This window comes from Zosterops lateralis, assembly GCF_965231275.1.
Source record: "Zosterops lateralis genome assembly, chromosome: 4".
Classification (NCBI taxonomy): Eukaryota; Metazoa; Chordata; class Aves; order Passeriformes; family Zosteropidae; genus Zosterops; species Zosterops lateralis.
Genome location: NC_139765.1, coordinates 10,817,623 through 10,826,827, shown reverse-complemented (window position 1 = coordinate 10,826,827; position 9,205 = coordinate 10,817,623).

Below are 9,205 nucleotides of genomic sequence, written 5' to 3'. Positions count from 1 at the left end.
AAGAGCTTTCCTTGGTCTCTAAATGAGGCTTCTGCAATTTGTAAAACAAAATGGATGCATTTGAAGAGCAATAAGTGGATTATGTTGTGCAATTGGGTTTTGTGAAATTTTAAGCAAAATCCATAAATATCAGGTTTGAGGGGAAGTCAACAAAAGAGCTTTGAAGATGGCTCCTTTTTATTATTATTTTATAATAATATCTCTAACATATTAATGCCCATGGCTAGAAATAGCATTATAATTCACATTATCTCAGTTAAGTCAGCAGAAGAAGAAATGTGCAGCTAACTACATTGTAGGGTTCTGATCTGCTGCCTTTGAACAAACATTTGCAGTGCTTTAAAGTACCACCCAGCTGTTTGTCACACCTCTGTTACTGACAATTTTTGCCTCCGTGGCAGGAGCATCAGAAATAGGTGATGTTTACTTACAACTCAGATACTCCACTCCACTGACTGGAATGTGAGTGTGAATCTACCTTTATCTGTGGAATAATCTGATACTCCGAGTTGCTGCAGCTTAGGCAGAGACAAAGCTTTGTTTTGCCAGCTCCAGAATGGTGGCAGAGCAATGGATATGACAGCTGGAGCATAACTAGTGAGAGATAGTCAGTGAGCCCTAAACCAGATGAAAGACAGAAGAACCTTTAGGCCAATGCTAATGATCATCAGCTATCCAGGAGGCAGAATATCAATAAAAACTTAAAAGCACTCCTTTTTCTCCTTTACAAATTAACCCTGCACCAATGGGGAGGAATTCCTCTGAGATAAATATGTCAAGATATTGGGAGGCTCGAAAAGAGCAGGAAATACCAGAAGGAGAGCAAAACCTGAGAAAAGAGCAAGAAATCAAACTACAAATCAAAGCAAAGACCACAAACAAAACCCCCAAACAGACAAATAAACAAAAAATCCCCAGGCTTCCTCATCCTGAGCACTGAGGTTGATCAGGAAAACATTCCTTAGGAACTAATATTTAGCTAAACTCGTAGGTTATTTTAGTTTGAAGAGAGTTTTGAAGACCCTCTAGTTTATGTCACTGCTCAGAGAATATGTTGGCAGATCAGCTGGCTGAGGGTGGCTGGATCTTGAGCACCTCCAAGAGCAGAGGTGACATAAACTCTCTGACAATCTGCAGCAGTCTGTGGCTGCCTTTATTGCCATGCAGTTCTGCAGACAATATTGAGAAGAGAAAAGTAATCAAGAAAATGAGACTAGAAATTCTATGCAAGACCCATGCTCATGAAGAGGTGACATGGGGGAAATCATATTCTTTGTGCCTTTGAAAAAAAAAAAAAAACTTTTAGCATCAGTGCATTTAAATGAAGTGCAGAGGATGCATTCCTGAGCATGGAGTTGGGCTTGATCACTGAGAAGTGACTTGCCTCAAGCAAAAGGCTGGAGGGAAAGACATTTTTGTGATTAACATGGTTGGGGTTTTTTGGAGGTTTTTGCATCAAATGAGTACTAATCTGTGATAGCTAGTTTGGAACTGCCCTCCAAGAAATGATGAGTTAGACTTTTCATATTACTGAGAATTTGCTGTAAAAAGAGATTTTTAACAGTTCTAGGTTGCACAAACCCATGGCTGTAAAAGTGAGAAAGGAATGTATGGATCCAGGGAAAAGTACAGCATGATTCACAATTTTTCACTTTGGTTGTGTCTTTTTTCTTAGAGAAAACATTAAAATGGCAATTGTGTTAAAAGGAGAGAACATTGCTTCTTCATCAACACAAAGGAGAAAACAATATTGTTGTTTTATACATAACCTAAAGGCATCCTTTAATGTGATTTTCGTATAGAGCTTTGATCCTAAGATAATCACAATCACTAGAAAAAACAACACAATCCTTGTCAAATAAACCTTTATTTCTTTTGATATGCCAATTTAGTTAGAAGTGACTGAATTTCCATTCCCTAAGAACTATCTGATATTTGATTCAATTTCAAATCATTTTCATTTGATCTCATATCAGGATGAAAAATTTATATTTAATTTTTTTTTTTTTTTTTGCCAAAACAGGTATTCTAACTTTCTCAAAATATTAGTTTTTCATTTCTCTGCTATGTTATTAAGTGATAAAATTATATATTTGAAACAAAATATCTCAGCAATATCCTACATAATTTTTAAGTTGAATCGATGCATTCCAAGGAAATATGTTGATATAATAAAATCATCATTAAATACTGTACTCAATGAACTGTAAAACTAAATTGAATTCTTGCCATAACAAAAGTAATCCCTGATCCTAAACCTCTTGTAAATTTGCACTCCTAATCAGTAACAGCCTTCAGTGTGTGATTCTGTCATATCACAATAACAGTAGCCAGCTTCTGGAATCATTCCTGCATAGTCTTGCTTTTCCCTTGCAAGATTATTTTTTTTTATTAATATGCACTTCCTTTTCTATGAATCAATAATGTAAATCAATATAATCTGCTGGCATATAAATGAGTTATATACCCCAGTTTTAGCAATTAATGTGGTGCAGGTATGAGGGTATGTTCTGCAAACTGATTCATCACTGGTACTCCACTTTGGGCTAGGTGAACATGCATCATGATTTTCTAGTAGCTTCCTATTTGTAGCTTTAAAAATCAAATTGAAAGAACTTGTAATATTTTGGAGAATCCTTCAAAATTTCTCAGCCATTCTATGATCATCTAATAAAAAGAACAAGAGTGGTGTCTCCTTTATCAGGTTGGTCAGTTCTTTCCTGTAAGAAAGCTTTTAATTCCTTTTCAGGGAAAAATGAAAGAGAATTTCAGGATCATAGTAGATAGATATGACATATTACGTGACCAAGTCCATGCTCCTGACAATTCAAGTTAGTCCTACTAATCAGGTAATAAACTGTTATTATAATTGACTTTAGGAGTTAATTTAGCCTGTAAAATTTCTTTTAGAAAGTCATTAAGAGCTTCTGGGGATTTAGTGGATCCAAGGACCTCACAAATCTCCTGCATTCTACTGTTGTTTTCTGTCATAGCTCTAGCACAAAGGTCTGCCTTGGGTTGGACCTCCATGTAGCAATCCTGGTCTACAGGAATGCTCAGTCACTGAGGTCCTTAAGGACACAGAACATGGACACTCATCCATTTGAACAAAACCTTGCAAATAAGAACTGATGCTGTTTTGGGTTTTACCTTTCTTCCTTTTGTATGTTCTCTGTATTCTTTACCCATGTATTTGTAGTCTATTGTATTAGTGGCTAGTTTTCACTGGAATTTTTCCATGGCCTTTTCCTAAGCAAAGAAAGAAAGAAAGACAAAACAAATTCCTGCAAGGCAAAACAAATTCCAGAACTCAAGCCCCAAAGGATGTGAGGCCCCTATCCTATCTTGGTTCTCCTGGCTACCAAAGTTGGGAACAACTCCTGGAGATACATTTCACAGACAAAATACAGCTAATACTGAAGGGGAGAAAACTTAGAAAGGGCTTGACCAGGAAGAAAAATTCCATAATCACTTGTCCTCCTAATTGGTGCTTTTTGTCAATTATGCTAATTTACTAAACTTATAAAAACTGTGTTCACTCCATGTAAGCATCTTGTGAACATCTTTCCATAACTGCCCCTGAAAGCCTTCAATAAAAATCTACTTTTATATTACCTCCTTACTAAAATGATCTCAAATTTAATTTCCAGGTTGGGAAAAAGGCAACAGAGGAAAGAACTGTCTGGTTGCCTTGGGAATGGGAGTGGAGGGAGGAAGGGAATAACACGAACAGTGTCAATAACTGGACATGCCAATTCATGGAGTTTGTAAGAGAAGGTCCCTGGGGTCACACATCATTGGAAGGTGTATCTAAATAACCTGGTAAATCATTGCAGCAGCAGGGGGCTTCTTCAGGAGACCTCCTCACTCCAGTGGGAAGGAGGAAAAACCAAGGTAGGCATTTGACTTGATTTTGAATATGTTTTTTGGGAAAAAAGGACAGACACCAAGTCTCTTTCTTTGGCGTCACCACATTTTTTACTGTGAAGGAAATTGAGGCACAAGGTGGCACTTCTTAGAAATAACCAGTCTGAAAAAGGAACTTAAAAAAGGAAGTGTGGCTAAAACCCAATGTGTCTGCAATCTACAGAAGGAATAACTCTCTAGGTTTTAAGCAAGATAGAGATGTAGCTTGCCTCACAGTCCCAGAGTTCTCTTTTTTTTTTTTTTCTTAGTTCACATCTAATTTCTTTTTCCAGAGAGCACTAATGTGATTATTTCTTAAAATATTTTTACCTGTAAATCCCTGTTTTAATTTAAAAAAAGGCACTGAAGATGTGAAAGTAAGATGTAGAGAAGTGTCAAAGAGAGATTGCTCTAATAAGACATTCAGGGGTGATTTGATTTCCCCTGCTGTTGCTGTAAGTCAGTAGATAAAATCATATTTTAGACTCTCCTAAAATTTTAAAACAGTTCATGAGGAGTATTGATGACATAGCTGCTGAAGTTAGGTATGTCCTTTAATTTTTCAGTGAAGAAAAACTGTTGCTACTGTTTCCACTAGAATACTAAACCAGACATGTATGTTAATAGAAGGAATTGAATTGAGCTACCATCCAGCAGAACTTAAAGATTATTCAGGCATCTAAAAATGCAAACGAATGGTGATTTTTCCAAACTGAAGTTCCAGTTCTTAGTGTGTCTGCACTATTATGCCTCTGCTACTGGGATCTGCTTTTAGACCCAAATAATCCAAAAGCTTTTTTACTCTTTAAACTGTCATATATGTCAGGTGTGCAACAACCTAATCCAAATACTATGTCACATATACCCTTCAACAATTATTTCAATTTTTTATCAAATAATTTATGTGATGAATAGTGTTTTGCTGCATTTGACTATATTCTGCAGCTTTGTTAGATAAATTATTCAGCAAACAACAGAAACATTCATCAAAGAATGTAATCTGAAGTATTGGATCCTTTTTGGTATTTGACTGGCTTAGATAAAAACATATCAGCAAAATGGAAGCTATGAAAATATAGAGATAAGACTATAGCAGCCTCTCCAGAAGGCTTCATAAACCAGAAATAAAATAAATAAAATAAACCAAACCCACTGTTCAATGTTGGTGTTCTGTTTCTCCTTAATTTCTATTTATTGTTGTACCATAGGCATATTTGTTTAATTGGAACAGTAAAGAAATGTTGTTTAGCATGTCACAGTAGTAACTCAGAAGATGTACAACTGGCTACTGAAAAATGAAAAAGAACAAATACAAGAAAAAATAGATTAATTAGGTGATTTTCAGCTGTTCAGTGAGTCAAACAGATATCTTAATTATTAACTTATACTTTAAGATGCGTTTATACATCTAGTGGGGCTAAGAACAAAGATGATACTACTTTCATTGTGTGGTGTGGGGAAAAACTGGCCAAAGTAGCTGTACCTTTAGTGAGGTGGTCAGATCTGTGAACACACATTGATGCTGTTTCCCCACAGGTGGTGCAAGCTGCACCATGACCTGTGGAAAACCACAAGTGAACTTAGAGAAATCACTCTTGGAGTTGGTGGCAGCATCTGCAGAGGTGTGATGAGTTAGGGAGGGAGCTCAGTGATGTGCAGACAGACACTGCAGGGGAATATGGAACCCGTTTCCATGGGAGTGATGTGGTTTCAGTCTGAAAATGTTGTGCAGGTCCTTACCTGGGCAGAACTGGAGCCATGAACACAGCCCTTGTGCACCAGAGAACAATCTGCTTTGCCATGAAAAGAAGATAACAGAACGAGCTCTAGGAATTTTTAGCTTTACAGTCTTGATCCAAACCTCATTTGAAATCTTTCTGCTAATTTCAAGCTGGCTTTGGTCTGGTTATAGGAGGAAAAAGGATTTAATTGTCAAGGCAGCTGGGGGTGATCTTTTTTAAAGTGCCTTTGTAAAAAGCTGGTGGCAGACAACAGCTGATGGCTTAAAGACACACTTCATCAAAGTACACGTCCACTTCTGGTATTAAAAACTAATGCATTTGTCACATGCAATTGGGCCTAAAGCAGGCAAAAGTACTTCACAGCATGTCCCCTGAGAGCTATCATAAATAGAAATCAGAAGAAATGCCAAAATCTTTAAGGCTTGACAGCAAATGATGTTTTAATTTAGTGGACATACAAAACTCTCTTTGACATCTAAATGGATGCTTGCCATTAAAAATCTCTCCCCCTTCCCTCAATATTTGTGACAAAAGGAGACATGTATACAAATGTAATTGTTTATTTTAATTTTAAAAGCTAAATTTGCATAGTACAGTAAAGTTTGCCTTTAGAAGGACTGAGCCCACATTCCAAAGATGGAGATGTTAATAACTTGAGGAAAAAATTATCTCAGAGTGGAAATAGGAGCCTTTAAAACTGGATCCCTTTTCTACTGTAACCTCAGCTCAGGGTGGAGGATACAGCATGCATTACACAAAGAATAAATTTTATGATCCCAATCCTTTACCACAGGGTCAGCCTAGTGATCACAGTGAAGCAGAAGTTCAAACTCTTGGAAAGGGAATCTTACCGCTTTTGCACCTATTACCTATGTTCAAATATTTCTGTTAAATCCTCTAAAAACCTAACTACCAAATTATAACTACCTCAATTTTTCTAAACCCAAAACTGTTAAACAAGATTAACAGAACAAAACTAAAATGCTGTAAAGCATCCTTCAGATTTAGTAGTTGCATTTGTGATGCTTTCTGACCTCAAACTTAGAGAGGTCCTTTAAAAGGAGCAGAGACAGCTCACTGTTGAAAGGTTCTGACCTTTCAGCAAGGTTGCCTGCTCATTTACATGCCTCCTGAACTACTCATCATCTTCATTTATGATTAATAAACTCCAGTCAGCCTGTTTACACTGGATCACAAGTTCTTTATTAACTTTCCTCTTTTGTATCCTTTGGTATAAATGTAAAGTGCAAGGTTTGGAGAATGTATTGGACTTTGCTGTGAAAGATGTATAGCTACATACGCAAAAAATTAATCAGGTAGGGCTTTACAACCACAACCATATTATTCCAAAATTTGTGATGAACTCTGCATGAGCTGTCTGGATTATAGTAGTGCTGACTGAAGTCTTGGTGTTTCAATAGCTGGAAAGGATTATTCATGTGAATGAATTTGTGTAGAAGCATCCGTGACTTACAGGGACAAGGTATTCTGCAAACCTGAGATATTCTAGAATATGTGGTTTTATTGTAAGGGTCGTGGGTAGAAAGGGCCTTCCCTTCAGCCACCAGCCCCGGCTGAAGGGAAGTCCCAGAGAGAGAGAGCACGAGAGAACAAGAGGGTAAGCTGGCAAGAAGAGGGGAGAGAGCTAGAGAAACGTGGCAGGGGTCAGAGTGCCGGGGGAAGAGAGAAGAGAAGAGCAGAGAGGGGAAAACCAAGAGAGCAGGGACCAGAGTGTGAAGAGAGAGGAGAAACCAAGAGAGCGAGGTCCAGGTTACAATACATTATATATCCTTTTGTGATGAATATTCTAATTTACAGTGACCAACCAATACAAGACACACAACCCTATAGAATCTACATACAGCCTATAAGAACTACTACATTACCATGTGTTATATTTTAAACTCTAAAAACTACTCTTTAGACTTTTCTGTTTTGCTACACTGACTTTTGGATTCCTTAGCCAGCAGAAAGGCATTGTTCAATCAAAAGTGATTCTCCTTCAGCTGGCTAGGCTATTGTCTTTAGGTTATACAGCAACTAAGACTTGGTATCCTACAACTCAAAGTACGCTTTCATTTCGATTACAGGTTTCATATTTTCAGAATCTTTTGCTAAGCAATCATATTTATAATGTTTCCCTGATTCATCTTTCCCAACAAATTTGGTTTTTTTACAGCTGGTCTGCTTGTAGCTGCCATTCAAACAAGCCCAATTGCAATGCAGGAGAGAAGGATTCAGGATTCATAGTTCTGCCACTTCCACTGGGACTGTAAATGAATGTTAAAAAGTGTTTCTTCCTAAACTTGTTGCTCAGTGCTCTAAGATTCTTTGGCAGTGTCTCCTAAGAAGGGAGAGACCTCGTTCCTATCTGTCATCTTTTATCCTGGAGGTCCTGTACAATTTGAAAGGACAGGACACCTTAGTCTCTTGTCAAAATCTGGCCTGAATTATGCCTGCAAGAGTGGGCAGAGGACTGCAAGTCTTCCTGCATCCTATTTATCTTCCTACAAAGACATACTCTTATTTCTGTATAAATAATGTCTTGAAAAGCCACAAAAAAGGGTAAAGGAAACCTCAATTTTGCAGAACAGGTAGGAAGAGCTGTCTTTTAGATTAACTGGCTTAGATATAGCTCTTAACTAGTAGTTAATAGAATTGCAATTGAAAAAAACAAACCTTCAACAATTTTTAGAACCTGTGATGTTCTGATGTGTGTTATTTCTGTGGGATGGGAAAAGACCTCTGGTGCATTTTCAGGCTTAGTCCCCTTCCACAACACTTGCCAGTTCATCTATTCCATTTCATAAATGATTCTGTCTTTAAGGAAACAGATTTTTTGACTTATTGCTTGCACTACATGTTCTCACAGGGTCTGCAACATTCTAGAAATTCTTAAAAGGTCCTACTGATTACCTCAATGTAGTTATTAACTCACTCCAGTAACCTTTTCCTGGTGGTTATCTGCTAATGTTGTTACAATTCATGGATATCTCTGTGTGGGTTTTTAAAGGAGATGACTTTTTACAAGGCCCCTGTAGTCACTTCTTTCTGTTACCTGTATAAGTGAAAAAAGAAACATTTTTCTGGTTAGTATAGGTTATAATAACAAAAACACTTTAGCTTGGAAAAATGTCTTTGCATATCAGAGGAAGAGAGGGATGAGAGTCTTGGGGGTGAATTTCTCATTTCAAATCACAGATGTACAGTTAATTTCCTGGGTTTTGGCAGAGCGTTTTTACACAGACACAAAACACTGGGGGCAGGACTGAGATAATTTAATTTTGCTGGCTAAAATGCTGGTGCTTAATCTAAAGAAATTACCTGGATTTCTTGAGTCAGTGAACAGAGGTGGGCTGTAGAAACCTCTTTTAGTTTGGGAAGAGTCATTCTGTGGCTGTTTCTTTCTGCCTCACTTTCTCTGTGTCTGTTGGTGGTGGAGGAAATCTAGAGTAACATCAACAGGCTGTAAGACTTCAGATATTAAATCAAATAAGTCACAACTTCCTCTGGGCCTGCTCTCAAAAAATGCTAAGGCATATAGCAAATAATTTAAA